At 44.8% G+C, this 21,717-nt stretch overlaps 1 protein-coding gene across 9 annotated transcripts in view; it reads right to left on the minus strand.

Moving 5' to 3' along the window:
- fbxl17 (F-box and leucine-rich repeat protein 17) overlaps window positions 1-21,717 on the minus strand; it is an 878,768-nt gene that overhangs the window by 715,928 nt on the left and 141,123 nt on the right. The window lies entirely within an intron of this gene.

Genomic DNA, 21,717 nt, shown 5'->3' on the forward strand with positions numbered 1-21,717 from the left:
AGTAAAGATAGTTAAAGATGCTGCTCAACTGCTAAAGACTGCCTCAAATGCACTGAGCATTCAACCATATAGCAGCTTCTAACGAAACTGCAGGCTGATAACATTTTAACACATCATCAAACCATTTCATTCCAACTATGGCATAACCATTCAATCACCCTAACTGGTCTATGAACCTTCCACTGATTCATTGCCATTTTTAATTACATTACTCGAAGTCCCTAAATGGAAAATGGAGGAAACGTCCTGGAGATTTGCTGATCTTGTATATAATTAAAGCATAAACAAAGAGCTTTGAATAGCCTACTCTTCCTCTAGTCAGCCCCAAAGATGAACGTGCTGAAGTCTCCCGTTTTGGGGGAAATTTTACTTTGGCATTATTGTGATTTCTGTATCATTTTCTGAGAATCATTCAGAAGGAATTATGAGTTAAAGGTCGCCTGGACTAATCGTTTTTCACAAAGCTCTGCTTTGGAGCAAGTAGGGACTGCAAACTTCAGAACAGTGGCGCAGTGGTTAGCACCACAGCCTCCAGCGACCCGGGTTCGATTCTGGGTACAGCCTGTGCGGAGTTTGCAAGTTCTCCCTGTGTCTGCATGGGTTTTCGCCGGGTGCTCCAGTTTCCTTCCACAGCCAAAGACTTGCAGGTTGATAGGTAAATTGGCCATTATAAATTGCCCCTAGTATAGTTAGGTGGTAGGGGAATTGAGGGATGGTAGGGATGGTGGGGATGTGGGAGGAATATAGGATTAATGTAGGATTAGTATAAATGGGTGGTTGATGGTCGGCACAGACTAGGTGGGCTGAAGGGTCTGTTTCAGTGCTGTATCTCTAAATAAAAATAAACAAATACCTAGTTTCTTTGCTGTAATGAAAGTGTTTACCTTGACATTGTTGCTATTTAACTTTCGTGGGTCTCAGTCATTATAAGTGCTATATAAATGTACAATGTTGTTCTTCAGAGGGAGTGACTAATGGTCACCTTCTATTCTTTTAAGTACTAAACAAGGTGGCTGAAAAAGGAATTTTGCTCTTTTTGTTTGAGATACTTAGCTCGAAATGCATTCCTTTTAATTCTGCGAAAAAATTGCAAGTACTAAGTGGAATACGGCAGCCGCAATAAGACTTTAGTTGAACACAATATTGGTTAATGGATATTATTTGAAATGCAAGAGTGGCATGCTCAGAGGTCAGTGTTAAGGCAACTACTGTTCTCAAAAATGATGAGTGTGAGAGAGAGCTAGACGAGGATATAGAAGGTAAAATATGTAGCAGCATAAAAATAGACAACGGTTAATTGTGAAGAGGACTGTAAGCAACTTCAGGAAGATGTAAGCAAGTACATAGATTGGTTAGCTGGATGCAGCATGAAATTTAATACAGCAAAATATAAGGTGATGCACTTTCAGAGCAACAATAAAGGACGGGAAATCTAACAGACAGTTATTTAGCAGAATTTAATCAATTCTGAATTATTTATCACGCTTGCACAAAGTAACAAGGCAGTGTTGTCATCCATCTCCAATTTTGGCACTTGACTGTAAAATTGGCAGATCTGGAGATTGACAGTGAATGGCACAGAACATCACAGACATTAATGTGTATATGGCATTCTTTTGATCTGAAAGATCCCAGAGATAATGGCTGTAGGGATCCTTAAAGCACCAATTTATTTGCATCCATTTCAGAGTATAAAGGTTAATTGGATGTAATCAAAAGTGTTAATACTGAACATATTTTGTAGTCAAGATCTTCTATCAGGTTTTTCATTCATTCAGAAGCCAATGGGAATTAATTATTTGGGAATTATAATCTCCCTAGTGTTTAAAAAAACATCCCTAATGTAAATTAGGAGCAGATAAGATCAAAGATAGAACTTGATCCCAAGAGATGGCATCTGGTACTTTTTATCGTTAGACTGAAATAAATATACAAAATATTTTAGGATTTAACTACCCATTTACAATAATTTCCCAATCATATTTTGGAAATTGTTTCAAAAGAATAATTAGAAGAACGACACTTTAAAAACACACAATTAACTTGATTGAGCTTCACAATTCAGAGGAAGGAAATAACAGTGTGCCTGCTTTACTACATCACATTCAATTCAGACATTAGGCAATATGAATATGGGATCAAGATTAACTGCCTTGATAGATGTTATTGCAAACATCAAAAAAGTTGCCCCAATGTCAAATCATAACTTAGAATGATGTTGGGAAGCTAAGAAACAAGTCAGCAGAGTCACAATAGACAAGATCAGGAAATTTAAAACACAATATAAAAGGCTTTTGGAAGTATATTGCAAATGGGTAATCAGATAAACAGTGGGATGCCTAAAGGAGTCAAAACAGAGCATTATATCAAGTGATCAAGGAATGGCAACTAGTATAAATGAATTATTTGCATCTGCAAGGAAACATTATTCAGCCACCCTACTGTTGGCACTGAATTTCTAAGACAAGAGGAAGAGGTTTGAAGAAAAATAAATTTAACTAAAGAATAGGTAGTGGTTAGACTGGCAACATTGAAGGAAGCCAATACTTCAGGATGGAGCTGTTACTGCTTTTGTTTTGTGTTTACTGATCCCAACAGTGTTTCCTAATTATTATACATCCAGCTAGACAAAACTGTTCTCAAAAGTTAGACCAACACATTTCAACTGCCCATAATTCATGCCTTTTTTGCTGCCAATTTTCAACCCTTGTGAAAGTGCTGGCTAATTACTGAGGTAACGTTCCAAGGGCATTGAGTATGAGTATACTCCAGCACCTACACACCAAGTTGCCAGCTGCGAATTGTGGAGGTTATCACCGCTAAGCCCCAGCTAGATCCTGATCTCAGACGATATGCACACTGCATTGGATAGCAAACAGGAGGGACCACGTTGTCTGACCTTCCACCATCCAAGCCCAGTGGCACTGGTGCTAATTTCTGTTAAGACAGCACAGACCAGAAATCAAACCTGGGCCCTTCAGCTCTTTATGGCTAAGTATTACTTTGCTGAATTATTACTCAAATAATTTTTCCTCCAGGGAGCTGATCATGTTGTACGAGGGATTTTAATGCAAATATAATGGGCCTGATTTTCCTTCTGGGGTCAGGAAACTGATGCTGGGATCATTACCAGGTTTCTGGGGCTGGGTGTGGGGGAGTGAGTAATCACAGCCCCCCAATTTTCATTAAGACGGGCTGCTAACTGGCTGGAGGGCAGGTTGGGCGGCTAATTAGTGGTTACGGGAATGGAGGGGGGACTGTGCAAGTGCGGGCCCCATTTAAACACACTATGGCAGCCATTACTGTGGCTGCCAGCATTTGACTGAAAGAATGGACGCACCAGTGATCAAAGAAACAACGCAGAGGGCTGGCACCCAACCTGGAGATCGTCCAAAGGACAGCGAGGGAGAGGAGGCCGTCGTCTTTCTGGAAGGTGGCAGGAGAATGCCACCCTCCCAGACCAAGCTGGCATGGACTGAGGTTGCTGAGAACATCAGCAGCCAAAGTGTGATCGGGGGCACTGGATGCAATGCTGGAAAAGGTTCAATGACATTCTTAACTCTGGCAAGGTAAGCACAATGCCAGACCCTCATGACAGGCCTCTGGGTATTCATCCTCCAGCAGACATACCAGCTGAGAAGCCTGAGGGCACATGCTGCTCCTGAACAGGGGAGGAATGTGTGCGTAAGGTACGTACTTGACCCCTCAGCAAGGCCCAGAGCCACAGCACTGTTGAGGACTTGCCACCACTGATATATGTGGTTTCCTATGTCAATGAGCCATTGGCATAGGCCACTGAAGCGAACAGTGCCTTATCACTCCTCTCTTTTGTCATTACAGGAGAAAACGGTTCATAATGCCAGAGAAAGGACACTGACAGGAAGAGGACTGCCCTGTCTCCACATTGTGACAGCCATGGAGGAGGGAGCCACGGAGTTCATCAGAGTGCCACCCAACCGGTCCAGGCACCTGAACTGCATCTTCAGAAAACCGTGGCCTGCTCGATGGTGGTCCTTGTGAGCAGAACGCTTCAGTTGTGGGTCTCTCTGATTGTGTCTCAGGGTCTCTTAACGGGATAAGTAGTCATCACTTCAAGGGATATCCTTCATGCCCTAAAATTCATCCTTGGGACATGGAATGAACAACTGCGGCACCCTGGAATGCTGGAGAATGAAGCGGTCAGGCAGCTGCCTGGAAAACGATCACACACATGCAGGAAGCTCTTGTGGTTGCAGACCAGTTGAACATTGAGGGAGTGGAAGCCCTTCCTGTTGATGAATTTTACTGGACGGTCACTCAGTGTCTTGATGGCTACATGGGTGCAATCAATGCCCTGTACCTGTGGAATCCAGTGATGGCGCCAAATCCCACTGCCCTTTGTGCCTGCGCGGACCCATCTGTCTGGAATTGAATATACTGCCCAGCTCTCACCAATAGGCAGCAGTGACCTGCGAGATGCAATGATGCGCAGCCGTTTGCGAGATGCCAAGGTCCACTGCCGGAGGTGAACAAGTTCAAGACCACAGCAATTTTGATGGTTACAAGCAGGGCATTATGAGCACTGCTGTGAGGTGAGGTCTTCCGTGATGAGGCACAAACCTCAGTGACCATCTACCTGCATAGGCGCAGTCTTCTGGAGCAGTGGTTCTCAACATGCCTAGGTACCTTTATCTTTACTGGTAGACCCTATGCTGAGGGTATGGCCTCTGTTGCCTTCCTGCCCCTTGGCCCTCTCCGCTGCCCTCATGTCCAGGGTTCTGCTTCTCCTGCTGAGAATTTTGCTCCTCATCGCCACGAGACCCAAAATCATCCCTATTCCCAGCAGGACTCCCAGAATGTCTGTAAATCTTAACCCTTTCTTATACACCCACAATGCCAGGAGGTGCGACCGCCATGCGCTGCCCAACCAAGGACAGAACACACTCCATACAACCGCCACATACACAATGGCACCTCTCAGCTATGCTCCCTTTTATGGGTCCAACTAAGTTGATGGTGCACCCGTGACTGGCTCCCTACTGTGTTGCCGCCTCCATGCACCTGGTCTACCCCTGATCCAGCAGGCAACTCGTGCTCCCCAACTAAAATCCTAAACTGGCCCTCAACGAGCTCAAGATGAGCTTGCTAATTACTTTAATTGGCTTTATTTCAGAATCGGGTGGGTTGCCAGGGCCTGCCTTCCCCTGTCTTGGTGAAACTTGGCGGGGCAGGAACCACTATGGACAACGAGCTCGGCAACCAACAGCGCTATTTTTAGCATCCGGCTGCATAGGTTCCTGAGTGGGACCAAAATGTTCTAATAGTTTTTTAAAAATAACTTATGTTGAGTTATAAATGTGCTTATTTTTGTTCTATAATTAAGACTTGATGGAATAAGCAATGTTCTTCAGTTTCAAACATAATACCTTAATAGCTAATATGTCATCACTTCTTTGAACGAGCAGAGATATTAATTTAAAAAATATCCTGCCATGTATATAGATTTAACCGATATAAATTTAAGCTGCGAGGATGGAAAGAATAACTTTTAATGACAGGTTGTGCCCCTGCCATGTGCCACCATCACTCGATGGCCCCCTGCCCAATCTACCCCCATCCCCATCCCATCCCAACAATACAACTCAAACCTTGTACAAGAGAAGTTACATGAAGGAAGTTTCCTCTCTTCCATGTAAACATGACATTTCAGGCCACTGAACTGTCAAGAGGTGCAGGTCAAATTTGCGACCATATCCACAAAGAGGAAGACAGATTGGTTTCAATGTGGAAACACCCCAGGAAGATGATCTGCATTTTTCCTACGGCTGACTCCAGCTGAGCAATTACTTGAAGATTGTGGAAATCTGAAACACAAGTCTATATAGAAGACAGGAAATTGCATTCAACATGTTATCTCACACTAAGTGAGTTTCTTTTGTGTGATTTTTTTTTCCTCCAGATAGTAAAAGAAATAAATTCACACAAGGCTTAGTTTCCTTCACAAAAAAAATTACCCTCAAACTGTACATATAAACAATATTTTCACATTTTCATACAAGAGCAAGAAGGAAATTTTATCTAAAAAAGAGAGTTGGCAATATAAATTTTACAATTTCTGTAAATTGAAGAGTTTTATTTACTTCAGCAGCAAAATACTGGGCATGAATTATCAACATTTTGCAACTTATCTAGTTATTGAGCTTGAATATTTGGTACAACTTTTTTCTTGCACAGATTTATAACCCAGTTTTGTACACAGAGCTGCTTCCTGCTGGAAAAGATATCACAGCAGCGTGTCACAAGTCTTCCCACAGAACAAGGCAAGCAATTATGCAACAACTTATTACATCTCTCATATCTGAAAGCATTTCAAGTTGCCTTGAAGTACAGCAACTCTTGTATAACCATATGCTCCAGCCATGTGTGCCCAGGAAGATTCAAAAGTCAGCAGTGAAATAAATGACGACTTCATTGGTTTTTGGAGAGTGGTACTAGTGAGGAAGGATGATTGGTCAAAGTACTTGGAGAACTCCCTGCTCTTCTTCAAATAATATCCATCCCAAACCTCAGACAGGTACATGGCCTCTGCTTAATATCTCTTCAAAAATAGACAATACTGCACTCTTCTCAATACTTAGATCATCAACTTGAAATGTTGACATGGAATTCAATATTAAGACCTGCTAACTTGGAAGCAAAAGTGCGACCAAGTTAAATGACATTTAAGATAAAAGAACTAGTGCAGAAAATACAGTGGTATTACAAATTAAGGTTGCAATAAAGATCATTGGTTCATTACAACATACATTTATGTTTTAATAGCTATGATCCAAATCACTGAACTTTTATGCTAATTTGCTGCTCATTATTACTACTACATTCAAGAGAAAGAACCCATAGTGGTCTTCAATGGCTGTGTAAAAAATAATTTAAGTAAAGCATAAAGCACGTTCAATGGTACTGTAAACAACCTGACTTTATCATTGAATTATTGCAATTAAAAACATGATCAACCCATTGTACATCTCACATTAAAATTAAACTAATATACAAGGGCGGCACAGTGGCGCAGTGGTTAGCACCGCAGCCTCACAGCTCCAGGGACCCGGGTTCAATTCCGGGTACTGCCTGTGTGGAGTTTGCAAGTTCTCCCTGTGTCTGCGTGGGTTTCCTCCGGGTGCTCTGGTTTCCTCCCACATGCCAAAGACTTGCAGGTCGATAGGTTAATTGGCCATTATAAATTGCCCCTAGTATAGGTAGGTGATAGAGAAATATATAGGGACAGGTGGGGATGTGGTAGGAATATGGGATTAGTGTAGGATTAGTATGGATGGGTGGTTGATGGTCGGCACGGACTCGGTGGGCCGAGGGGCCTGTTTCAGTGCTATATCTCTAAATCTAAAAAATACTCGCTGCTGGAACTTCACAAGCCAGGATGAGTAAACAAGTCAAAATACACAGCTTTCAAAAACATTTCTCGCTCCCATTACCACACCACATATTATGCCAATGGTAATCTCTCACCAAGTGCTAGGATCACATTTTTGTTACATTTCCTATTCTAATAAAGTCTCTCAGTACTAAAACGCCTGGTAATTGATAATGTTGCACTGAGAACTGATAATACATCAATCTGGAATTTAGGTAAGATTGACTTCAATGGGACGATACATAAATGGCACATAGCAAACTGGGCAAACCTGGTAATGAGTGGGAGCTGTTCAAAAAGAATTTATAACACTAGACTCAGTGTTCTACGGGCTGTTCCCAGGGAGGCACTTCAAGACAAACATCAACTGCTACTGGTGGACCAATAACTCAGTGAAAGATGCACTTTGATCTGCCCGAAACTTGTTGGTCTTGTAGTGCAAAGAGTAGTCGACGACCAAGTGTTGCAGTCTGCCACATTCCAAGGTCCAGGACTCTGCTCTGAGGGACGCACTAATGCTTGGGGCAACCACCGGAAAGGTTCAATGGGGAAAAGCCACTGCACAAGGTCTTCCTGCCATAGTCTACTGAGGGGCTGGAAACCATTTAAACCCCTAGGGCTGTATGCACCAGAGAATGTTTGACATGGATTGCAAACCTACAATGTAAATATAACCTGTACTCTAATTGGCAGGATGTGATTAGTGGCATCCCACAAGGATCTGAATTGGGACCTCAACTATGCACTCTATCTATTAATGACTTAGATGATGGGATAGAAAGCCACATATCCAAGTTTGCCCATACCACAAAGACAGATGGCATTGCAGTAATATAGAAGGAAGCATAACATTACCAAGAAAAATTGATGAATTTAGTGAATGGGTAAAACTATGGCAAATGGATTTCAATGCAGGCAAATGTGAGGCCATCCAATCTGGACCTAAAAAGGATGGAACAGTTACTTTCTAAATGGTAAAACGCCAAAACAATGGAAGTTTGTGTACAAAGACTGTTGAAATGTCATGGACAGGTACAGAAAATAAATCAAAAAGGCTAATGAAATACTGGCCTTTATATCTAGAGGACTAGAATGCAGGAGTGTAGAAGTCATTCTACAGCTATATAAAACCCTGGGTACACCACACCTGGAGTACTGCAAGTAGTTCTGGGCACGACACCTTTCAAAATGAATGGAATAACAAAGGTGACTGGAGGCAGTCTGACTCACAGCCAAAACCAGAATGAATCGGTGTGAAGCAGCAACATAACAGAATAGTATCCATTCAAACATTAATTGATAGCCATTGTTATCATAGCCTGGCCCATTGTGTGGTTACAACAGGGGAGAGGGCCATGCATGTCCTAACAGAAACTCCAATGTGAGAGACTTTGACCAAAAAAGATAGCCCTCTTATAGGGACAGTGGGAGCGGGGGCGAGAGGGTGGGGGAGCGGGCGAGAGAGCGAGAGCGAGAGCGAGAGCGAAAGCGAAAGCGAGAGCGAGACAGCGAGAGAGAGAGAGAGACAGCGAGAGAGAAACAGCGAGAGAGAGAGAGACAGCGAGAGAGAGAGAGAGACAGCGAGAGAGAGAGAGAGACAGCGAGACAGCGAGAGACAGCGAGAGAGAGAGAGAGACAGCGAGAGAGAGAGACAGCGAGAGAGAGAGACAGCGAGAGAGAGAGACAGCGAGAGAGAGAGAGAGAGACAGCGAGAGAGAGAGACAGCGAGAGAGAGAGACAGCGAGAGAGAGAGAGAGAGACAGCGAGAGAGAGAGAGAGACAGCGAGAGAGAGAGACAGCGAGAGAGAGAGAGAGAGACAGCGAGAGAGAGAGAGAGAGACAGCGAGAGAGATAGAGAGAGAGAGCGCGCGAGAGAGACAGGAGCATTTTGACTGTTGTATAAGTGTCCACGTTCTTGTGTTTAGCAGTTGACTCTTTAAAAAATTTAATCTCAGATCATTGCAGAGAAGTTTCCTCGGAAAAGCTAAATGATCCCAAATCCTTGATCACGCACTATTACTTTGTTGATCATCAACATGGAATTGTCAATGCCCAACCTACCACCTTCTGATTTACATTCAAAGCCATCATCTGTATCCCCACATTGGCAAAAGTGGCTCCAATGTTTCAAAGGAGCGATGGCAAGTTTCGCAAGCACAGACAATGCAAGAAACGGCCTTGCTTCTAAAATATGGAGATGAAAAATTAGAGGATATCTTTGAGACATTTAAGCCTGAGCAAAATGAATACGACTCAGCAAAAAATGCACGAACAACCTACTTCACACCCAAGAACACCACCATATACGAAACCATTGTCTTCTGACGCACTAAGCAAGAAACAAACGAGACAAATTACCAATATTGCACGCAATTGAGGTAACGTACAATCAGATGTGACTTCGGTGGCGCTGAACAATTCGAACAGGAAATCAAAACACAAATACTCAAAGGCTGTCTCTCCAGTCAACTAGGCCGAAAAGCACTCGAGAAAGACAGAAAGCTGTCAGAGTTGCTAGAGTTAACAAGATGACTATCGCTCTCAGAGTCCAGAGCTACTGAAGTTGAGGGGCTAACAGTAACTACCACACTCTAAGTTCAACTCCTGTGAATGCTATTCATCGCTCATGTGCCAGGAAACCACCTGCAAAACAACAGCTGACTCATAAACAGAGGTTCGAACTGTCCAAAGAATATTTTCATGTGACAGTTCTTACTCTGTAAGGGGAACATATTTTAAGCAATTTTGTTTTCAGCTATTTGCTTTTAACAGTTTTCTCTGGATTTCAGTTTGTGTTTTAACTGCTCTATCAAACTGCGAAATATGCTTGTTACAGATGTAAACTGGAACGTGGTGATCTTGTGTGCAGAGTTTGACAAAGGACAGTAGGAACATTGAGTGCGGAGGACACCAGGACGAAGGGAGAAGAATTCTGACCGAAGACATGACTGGGGCTCAAATTGGACTTTTTAAAAATAAATACGGTTTTAAATTAACAGAGACACACAGACACACAAAAGTCAGGACATGTCATTAAGGTGGTGGCCCTGGACTTTCACATCATCAGACACTGTCCACAACAACTCTCATAGACCATGGCTTCACAGGATGTGTGTGAATGGCTTTCTTCCTGCCTTCTCAAAATGCAGATATCGCATCCATTGCTGGTATGCACCTAAGAGAACCTCCCCCCACCCCCGCCAAGAGCGAGAAATGAGCACATGCAGGTGATCTTGCATAGTCATGATTGACAAGGCATCGAATGACCCAATTTGAGATATTTCCTTATATGTCAAAGGACCAAGATCAGAAAGGGGTATAAAGCCACAGCCAACAAGGTCAGTGTTGCTGTAGTTAGGAAGAATGACCTGATCAGTCGCTGAAGACGTGAAGAGAACTCGTTCAGCAGACCGATCACCTGGGGAAGTCACTTTTTGTTGTGTCAGAGAGATAGAACAGAAGTGTATTCAGGATCTTTCGCCTCTACATTAGCTACATTCTCTGGAACTCTTGCACAGGTGGTTACCAACTACCAGTATAGAGAGTGTATCTGTAGTTTGGGTAATAGATAAATAGTTTGAGGGAACAAATTCTTGTTTATGTGCCACTGATATCAAGAGTAAGGCAAGATTCCACAATATTTGGGGAAAAGTACCTGGGGTAAATGGTTGACCGGGTTACAACCCACATCAGACAGGGTGTCCTGCTACAGGTAAACAGTATAAAGCTTGTGGAAAACCCAACTACTTTGCTTACATTTGTCATTTATTAGCAAAATTGACTACTAAGATCAATACCAACAGAAGGGTGCCACGCATGCGTACCACAGCAAAAAGGCGAGAGAATGTAGCTAATAGAGGTGAATGACTGAACATACTTTTGTTCTCTCTCGCTGACACAGCAAAAATCCATGTGTGACAGTGACCCCTGGCTGCTCGGACGTGGATGCTCTCTTAGATACAGGAGCATCTGTCAATGTCATGTGAAACAAAACATTCAACAGGCCACAGGACTGTCCCATTCTCTGCAAACAAAGGAATACAAAAATTTTCCCTGACAACAGTGACAAACCACTGAAAATTCTCGGGACTCTTGAAACGCCAGTCTCACTGAAAGACACTAGAACAAATGCTGTTCTATGTCATATCTAGAGAATGTGACACCAGTTTCCACACAGCAACAGATCTGCACATGATTGCTGTCACATACGCAATTCCTACGCATAACAAAAACATTCATGAACTGTATGCTGAGCACGTCACCAGGGTATTGGCAAACTAAAAGATCTTACATGCAAGCTGCATGTAGATCCTTATGTGCCCCAGTTGTGCATTAATACCATTTCATGTCAGGAAACAGATGAAGGAGGAACTTCAATGCCTACTTGATTGTGACATTATCGAGAAAGTTGGAGATGAGCCTACCCCTTAGGTCTCACCCATACAAGTCATCAAGAAACCCCAAGAGCGAGAACCAGATTAGTATCTGTGTTGATATATGATCACCAAACCAAGCCATACAACGAGAGACACTTGTCACTGACCATCAATGATATCATAGAGAAAGTGAATGGTGCTAAACATATCGCTAAACTTCACCTCAATACAGGCTACCGTCAAATTAAGCTTGCAGAAGAACTTAGATAACTTAATGTATTCTCCACTCACATCGGACTTTTTTGATACAAGAGGCTCAACTTTGGAGTCAATTCAGCAACTGAGGTATTTCAGCACATGATTCAATCTGCACTTCAAGGATTTGAAGACACGCTGAATATCAGTGATGACATTCTTATCTATGGTCGCACTGAAAGGGAATGCGACACACACCTACATGCATGCCTATAACATCTCAGAATGCTACCTCACCTTGAATAAAGACAAATGCTTAACGAAAGCAGAATTGAACTCTTTGGTCATGTGTTCAATGGTGAAGGAGTATCACCAGATCCATGCAAAATTGAAACTATTGCAAATGCTGCAGATGCTACAATCGTGCAACAAGTCCAGAGTCTGCTAGGACTCATCACGTACTGTAGTCACTTCATTCCTGACCTTGCTTGCTATGCTGTCTGCCACCCCCTACGCAATCTGAAAAAGACCACCAATTGGCAATGGACTAAATCACACAAACAGGTGGTACATCAGATCAAACCATTTTTATCAGCAAGTTGCACAAATGCCTATTTTGACCCTGAGAAAACCTGAGCTAGTCATGGATGCAAGTCCAGTTGGCTAAGGTGCAGTGCTCATACAGAAAGACAGGACAGATAGCCCATCAATCATTGTGATAGCAAGCAGATCACGAACACCTATAGAGCAACATTATTTGCAAACAGAGTGAGAAGCACTCTCAATCACATGGGGTATCTTACGCTTTCATCTCTACTTATATGGAAGCGAATTTAAAGTAATAACCGATCAGACGAGTGAACTTGATCCAACAATTCTCACAGCCAACCACCCACTCAAATAGAACTTTGGATACTCAAAATACAAGAGTACGAATTCCATGTTGAGCGTCAGCCAAGGAAGCTCAAGCCAGTGGACTATCTTTCGTGACATCTGTTGCAGACAGTCAGTCCCACTACTCACGAGAAAAAGGTTGCCGAACAACATCTTAACTAGTTAAACATAAATGCAGTGCCAAAGTCACTAAAATAGGACATCAAAGCAGCAACAAAACAAGATGAGGCTTTGCAATTATCTATGAAGGCTACAGAACCATGAAACTGGAAAGACGTGATCACGAAAGTGTCTATAAATGAAATCGCTCACAGTAGAAGGTCTTCACAATGTTCAAAATGAGCTCACCATTACAATCACATCTGATCTCTTATTATGCAACAACTGTATGGTCATTCCACACTCATTGAGGGAACGTGTTGTCAATATAGCACATGAAGACGACCAGGGAACAGCAGGAAATAGTAATAAGCAAACAACTGCTTAGCGAAAAGGTATGACTCCCAGGAATTGGCTGCATGGTAGAGCACAAAATCAATCAGTGTTTGCCATGTCAAATCTTCATAATCCTCTCAAGATGTCTGAACTATCTCTATCTCCAGGACATTGGATTGAAGTTAGCGCTGATTTCACAGATTTGCTCACAGGGTGAACATGCGCTTGTTGTCACTGACAACTACAGCAGATTCCCAATTTTAGAATTAGTTATGTCAACTTCAATGAAAGCAGTCATCCCAAAGCTTGACCAGATCTTTGCCTAGTTTGGAATCCCTCAAATGGTAAGTGACAATGAACCCCCATTCAACAGCGATGAGTTCAGCAAATTCACTCACCATAAAATCACACCCCATTAGCCAAGAGCTAATGGGGAAGTCGAGAGATTTATGCAAACCTTGAAAAAAGAGATGCGTACAGCTACAGCTGAGAACAGGTCATGGAAGCAAGAGCTATATCACTTTCTTCGTAATTGCAGAGCAACTCCTCACTTGACTGCTTCTGTCAGACAATAGCCTACTCATGAGAGAAAACACCCACCATACTTAAGTATGCTACAAAGTGAACTATTTAAGTTTTTTTTTACATATTTGGAAACAAACCATTGTCACATGCTGTGTCTCTCATTCCCTAAGAAGGGGAGGGATGTAGTGTTTTGATGATTGCATTGTACATATTGTTCATTTGAACTACCATGCACAGAAGCCAGCAAAGGGAGCTCAAAGAGAAAGTGAAAATAAAACAGAATAAAGATGACTCCATTCGTAACAGCATGCTGCCTCTGTCTCAGTCTTTGCCTCATATTTGTTATTGAACTCAGCTAAACCTTGCTCCAGTCCTGAGAACATCACAATAGGGTAGATAGAGAGAAACCATTCCCACTTGTTGGCAAGTCTAGGACTAGGGGGCAAAGTTTAAAAATTAGAGCCAGGCGTTTCATGACTGAGGTTAGGAAACGGTTCTACATGAAGAGGGTAATAAAAATTTGGAACTGTCTTCTGCAAACTGCAGTTGATGCCAGGTCAATCATTAATTTTAAATCTGAGATTGACAGTTCCTTCGTTTAACAAAAATCTAATGGGTACGGAGCAAAGTCAGGTATTGGGAGATTGGTCACAGATCAACCGTGATCTTAGTAAATGGCAGAATGAGGTCAAGGGACAAAACGGCCTACTCCTGTTTCTATGCCTCCAACTGCATTTCTAAAATATTTTTCAATGAAGCAATATGCAACCTTAAAAAAAATAAGCTGGCAAAGTGCTGAGAGGCTCAGTAGAACTGCCCTGCTCACCACCATTTCCTCTCAGAGTCCTTTCTCAACCCCAACCTGAGTCTATTAACACACATACTGTTCAGATATCACATCAACTACTGCTATATCAAACAGTAGTACAAGAGTACTTCAAACTGCTACTCTTCAACTGTGCAAGAGCTAACTATGAATGACCAAGACTTTATTCTGCATAATATGCACAGTCAGTTTTCTAATAAACCTAAGTTAACTATAACTGCTGAGACGCAGTACAGACAGTTAGGTAATGAAAGCTTGGTAGTGAATCTTACAGGTCTTAAATGAAAATAATATAACATCTACATAAATCCCCATCTGGTAACAGATGAAAATGCTTTACAAAAATCATCTAATTATAATACATTTGACGATACAACGTCTAAAGTAATTTTATGTTCCATGGAAATGAAATGATAATGGAGAACTGATAATACAAGAAAAAGTAGTAGTTATATCAGCCGTTCTATAATGTGTACAGTTTGCGATTAAAATTTATCTTTTAATTAACCTACTTAAACTTTGTTATAAACAGAAAGGTGATTAGAATCTATGGGTAGGAATTATATCTTACTCATGATGCTGAGTACGATTCAGGTAGGGTTCTCTCGTTGATAAATTTTAACGGTGGCACAGTGCATAATATAAGGAACATCCCATGGCAGAATAAGTGTCCTTGACAAAATTCCATTCAGGCATCATGAGGAAAATGTGACAAGTGACATTTATGATCAGCATGAGTGAAATAAATTACATACATGTCAAAACTTATGAAATTGTGTTTACATTCTATGCACCAAAGTATATGACACTTTGAAAACCAAGATGAGATGTCATTCCTCCTAACGAGCAACACTTGGTAGATCTGCATGTGTGTACTAGTTATGGCATCAAAACTGTCGTAAAGCCAGAACCTTTGACAGTTTATTTTTATTTATTTTATTTAGAGATACAGCACTGAAACAGGCCCTTATGCCCACCGAGTCTGTGCCGACCAACAACCACCCATTTATACTAACCCTACAGTAATCCCATATCCCCTACCACCTACCTACACTAGGGGCAATTTACAATGGCCAATTTACCCATCACCTGCAAGTCTTTGGCCATGAGAGGAAACCGGAGCACCCGGAGGAAACCCACGCAGTCACAGGGAGAACTTGCAAACTCCGCACAGGTAGTACCCAAAATTGAACCCGGGTCCCTGGAGCTGTGAGGCTGCGGTGCTAACCACTGCGCCACTGTGCCAGTTCTAAGTTTTGATTAACATTTTCTGTCAGGTCAAGAAGAATGGCATTTCCCTTCTCTTCAGTTGAGTACAAGAGCACTGGATGATGGCATCAGACATACAGCATTCTTATATCATGCCCATGGGCCCTCATTTCAGAACACAGCCATATAATATAAATAGCACTTGATTTAGGGTCTACTATTCAATTCTATTTTGGGCTTTCTTCATGGTAAAATTAGCATGGCCTAAAGATACAAGATAGGATTCTGAAATGTTTATTAACCTTAAAAATGGACAGATGAGAATAGTTATTGGAGGAAATGTATTTTAGCTATATCATTTTTACCTCAGTTCTGGCAGAATCATTAGACTGTATTTGAAAAGCTATGATAATTGTACATCCAATTTACAATACAGTCATTCAGCCTAAAGTACACTGGTGCTTATGCTCCACACGAACCTCCTCTCATCCTACTTCACCAAACCCTATCAGCGTGTCCTTCTAGTTGTTTCCCCATGATGGACTTATATAGTTTCCCCTTCACTGCATTTATGCTATTCACCTCAAACACTCCATGTGGCAGCAAGTTCCACATTCTAACCACTTTTTGGGTAATTCATTTTCTCCTCAATTTTTTTTTTATTATTTCCAAAATATACTTTATTCATAAAAATCTGTAAAAAATACATTTCCAAACAGTTTCAAACAGCACCAAAAAATACAAACATTGCAAGGGAGATCAGTTTACTTCATTACAATCATGAGTTGCCTCACAACCCTTCCATTTCACATTTGTCATGCCATATACATTTTTACATTTTACAGCACACAAAATTTTCCGGATACAGTTCGAGGGGTTTCCCAAGGATCCAGCCCCTCAGTTCAGCTTGGTGGGGGGACCTTACACTGTGGTCCTTCCCCATTGAGCCTTTGCTGCGGCTGCCCCAAGCTTTAGTGCGTCCCTCAGCACGTAGTCCTGGACCTTGGAATGTGCCAGTCTGCAACATTCAGTGGTGGACAGGTCTTTGCGCTGGAAGACCAACATGTTTCGGGCAGACGAAAGGGCGTCTTTCACTGAATTGATAGTCCTCCAGCAGCAGTTGATGTTTGTCTCGGTGTGCGTCCCTGGGAACAGCCCGTAGAGCACAGACTCCTGTGTTACAGAGCTGCTTGAGATGAACCTCGACAAAAACCACTGCATCTCTTTCGACACTTGCTTTGCAAAGACACATTCCAGGAGGAGGTGGGCAACCGTCTCTTCCCCACCACAGCCACCGCGGGGGCATTGCGTGGAGGGGGCGAGATTTCGGGCGTGCAGGAAGGACCTGACGGGGAGGGCTCTTCTCACCACCAGCCAAGCTACATCTTGGTGCTTGTTTGAAAGTTCTGGTGATGAGGTATTCCGCCAAATGACTTTGGCGGTCTGCTCGGGGAACCATCCAACAGGATCCACCATCTCCTTTTCCCGTAGGGCCTTGAGGACATTCCGTGCAGACCACTGCCTGATGGATCGGTGGTCAAAGGTGTTTTCCCGCAGAAACTGCTCCACGAAGGATAGGTGGTACGGCACGGTCCAACTGCATGGAGCGTTCTGCGGCAATGTGACCAGGCCCATCCTTCGCAACACCGGGGACAGACAGAACCTCAGCACGTAGTGACACTTGGAGTTTGCGTACTGGAGGTCTACACACAGCTTGATGCAGCCGCTCACGAAGGTGGTCATCAGGATTAGGGCAACGTTGGGTACGTTTTTTCCGCCCTTATTCAAAGGTTTGAACATCGTGTCCCTCCGGACCCGGCCCATTTTAGATCCCCAAATGAAGCGGAAAATGGCTCGGATGACCGCCACAGCGCAGGAGTGGGGTATGGGCCAGACCTGCGCCACGTACAGCAACGTGAGCGCCTCGCACCTGATGACCAGGTTCTTATCCACAATGGAGAGAGATCGCTGCCCCCACATGCTCAACATTTGTTGTACCTTGGCTACTCGCTCCTCCCAGGTTTTGGTGCACGCCCCGGCCCTTCCGAACCATATCCCCAGCACTTTCAGGTAGTCTGACCTGACGGTGAAGGGGACAAAGGATCGGTCAGCCCAGTTCCCAAAGAACATGGCCTCGCTCTTGCCGTGGTTAACTTTGGCTCCTGAGGCCAGTTCGAACTGGTCGCAGATGCTCATCAGTCTGCGCACGGACAGCGGATCCGAGCAGAAGACGGCGACGTCATCCATGTACAGGGAGGTTTTGACCTGAGTGCCTCCGCTGCCTGGGATTGTCACCCCTCCTATGCTCGCATCCTTCCTAATAGACTCAGCAAAGGGTTCAATACAGCATACAAACAAGGCTGGGGAGAGAGGACAGCCCTGTCTGACTCCAGATTTGATCGGGAAACTTTCCGATTCCCACCCGTTGATTGAGACTGCGCTACTGATGTTTGCATAGAGCAGTTTGATCCAATTGCAGATTCCCTCCCCAAACCCCATTTTGGAAAGCACGTCCATCATGTAGGTGTGCAATATCCTGTCAAAAGCCTTCTCCTGGTCCAGGCTGATGAGGCAGGCGTCCACCCTTCTGTCCCATACGTAGGCGATCATATCCCTGAGTAGCGCGAGACTATCGGAGATCTTCCTGCCGGGTACAGTACAGCTCTGATCGGGGTGGATCACCAACTCCAGAGCAGACTTGACTCGACTGGCTATGACTTTGGACAGAATCTTGTAGTCAACATTAAGCAGTGAGATGGGCCGCCAATTTCTGATTTCTGCCCTCTCCCCCTTCCGCTTGTAAATGAGGGTGATGATGCCTTTCCTCATGGATTCTGACATGCTGCCGGCCAGGAGCATACTCTCGTATACTTCCAGCAGGTCCGGGCCGACCCAGTCCCACAGGGCCAAGTACAACTCGACCAGGAAGCTGTCGCTTCTGGGAGTTTTACTTGTCTCGAAGGACTCGACGGCCTTTGTCAGCTCGTCCAGAGTTAGCGGCTTGTCCAGTCTCTCCCTCCTGCTGTCATCTAAGACATCTGTGATAGATGACAGGAAGGACTGGGAGGCTCTGCTGTCTGTGGGCTTCGCATCATACAGCCCAGCATAAAGGGATTTGCTGATCCTTAGTATGTCGGACTGCGAAGATGTTACCGAGCCATCCTCTTCCTTCAGGCTGCTGATAACAGATGAAGGGTCACTGACCCGAAACATTAACTCTGCTTCTCTTTCCACAGATGCTGCCAGACCTGCTGAGTGATTCCAGCATTTCTTGTTTTTATTATTATTATTATTATTGCTGATAACAGAGTGCTCTCTGTGTACCTTTTGGAAGAAGTAACGCGAGCACGTCTCATCCTGTTCGATGGACAGGACTCTGGACCGGAAGATGATCATGGAGGCCTCCGTGGCAAAGAGCGAGGCCTGCTGGCTCTTCACCTCTTGGAGGTCCTCCTTGACCTCGACCCCCATTGACTGCAACCGGAGCAGATTTTGCATACTTTTCGGGAGTTGGGACATTTCCCTCTGTCTCTCTCCCGCCCTCTGAACACCTTTGTGGATGAAGAACCTCTTGATGTTCTCCTTGATCGCTTCCCACCAGTGAACTGGAGAGTCAGAGGGGTTTCACGGTCCTCCAACCTTTGTAATCCCTTTTGAGAGTTCCTCAACGTTCTCTGGGGTCAGCAGTGTAGCATTGAGCTTCCACGTCCCTTTGCCAACCCGCTGGTTGTCCTGTAAATGACAGTCAGCCAGTAAGAGGCAGTGGTCAGAGAAGAACACCGGCTTGACATCGGTGGATCCGACCGTGACAGCACGGGACACAAACAGGAAGTCAATCCTGGAACGGGCAGACCCGTCCGATCTTGACCATGTGTATCTGCGCTGCGCTCCGTCTGCAAGTTTGCTGAAGACGTCGTGCAATTTGGCAGCTTTAACTGTTTCTATTAGGAATCTGGATGTAGCGTCCAGTTTGCTGACGTCACTGCCAGATCGTCCAGCCGCATCGATGATGCAGTTGAAGTCACCGCCTAGGATGACCTGCCTGGACGTCGCCAGCAGCAGTGGGAGCTGCTGGAAGACGGTCAGCCGCTCGCTGCGTTGTACCAGGGCGTACACGTTGATCAACCGGAGCGGAGCGTTGTTGTACATTACGTCTGCTACGAGGAGGCGACCACCCACCACCTCCTTAACTTCGGAGATGGTGAAGTTACCTCCCCGCAGCAGAATACCCAGGCCGGAGGAACGGCAGTCATTACCCCCCCCCCTCCCGACGAGATCGATGGCCTGTGGGACCACCATCGCGACCACTGCCTGTAGGTGCTGAGGTGTGGTATTCCACACTCCTGCAGAAACAGTAGGTCAGCTTTGACCTTGGCAAGGTAATCCAAGGTTGAAACACATCGCGTAGTAGATTTAATGCTATGCACATTAATGGAAGCAATCCTTACACCCATTTTTTTTTAAAGTTAATTGTTGCTTCCCATACCATTTGTCCTTGCTAGTCCCAGTCGTTCGGGATGTTCCTGCATACCCATCGTGTGCGCAAGCTGTTTCATGTTGGTTGGGCTCAGAAACCCCTCCTGGTTTTTCATGCAGGGTTTGTTCTGCTGAGGTGACTGGTGGGGGGGGGGGGGGGGGGGGGGGGTCTTGTAGGCAGCAAGGATTGGGTTGTCCTCTGCTGCTTCCCTCTGTTCCTCCTCGACAACATCACTGCTCCCGGCTACTCGGAGCTGAGGTGCGCCAGACGTATCTTTGCTCTCGGTGTCCCGGAGCTGGGATGCGTTGGCCACATCGTTACGTGTGGCGCTTTGGGGTTGGGGCACGCCGGGCCCATCACAGCTTCCCATGCCCGGGGGCTGGGGGGGCTTTATCTTCCATCTCCTTGGAGTTCTGCCGCCTCTTTTGGAGAGGCTGTCGTTCCAGCATTTCCCCGTCCAGTGAAGAGGAGCTGTTGTAAGATGTCTCAGAAGGTAGCCTCCTCTTGCCACTGGTTTGGGTGGTGGCCTGTTCCGCTTTTGGATGTTTTCTCTTGGTGGTTTTCCTTTGTACCACTTGCCACTGACCTGTTTGTCCATCTGCTGCCTCTTCCTCCTCCATTGATTCTGTTTGTGGAGGAGCGGTTCCCGGGTGCAGGGTAGGTGCTGGGTCACTGGTTTCAGCTGCCTCCCCTTTCTTCTCCTTCTCAGCTTGAAGTTTCTCACTGCGAAGAAGGTTGCTCGTCTCTTTTCGAACAGCGGACGCCTTGGTCGAACCTTCTCCCGGCCTTTCCTTGGACCTTGCCTCCTGAGTATAACTGAGGCAGTGTTTGGGGCAGGTTTTGTAGAGATGGCCTGCCGCACCGCACAAGTTGCAACACTTAGTCTGCTTACAGTCCTTGGTCTGATGGCCTTCCTCCTTGCAATTCTTGCAAACAATCGTGCTGCAGTTGGCTGCCACGTGACCAGATTTGCCACAGGTGCGGCAAACTCTGGGCTGCCCAGCGTAGACCAAGAAGCCTCGACTTCCCCCGATAGCGAAGCTGGAGGAAGGGTGGATGATGGCTCCACTGGGATCGACCTTCAAGGTCACCTTAACCTGCCGCTTGCTGGTCCAAATCCCAAAGGGGTCCTTGACATCAGTGCTGCTGCCGACCACCTCGACGTACCTGGTGAGAAAGGTGAGTACGTCCACCACCGGAACATGGGGGTTGTAGAGGTGAATTGTCACCACCCGGTCACGTTGTGACGGAAGCGTGAAGAGCGGCTCCGCTGTGAGGATCGACAGTGGCGCCCAGTCCCCTTTCTCCTTGAACGCCTTCAGGAACTTGATGCATCCCGCCACGTTCCGGAACGTCACGTCGAAGTATCCAC

This window comes from Heterodontus francisci, chromosome 4, assembly GCF_036365525.1.
Source record: "Heterodontus francisci isolate sHetFra1 chromosome 4, sHetFra1.hap1, whole genome shotgun sequence".
Lineage (NCBI taxonomy): Eukaryota > Metazoa > Chordata > Chondrichthyes > Heterodontiformes > Heterodontidae > Heterodontus > Heterodontus francisci.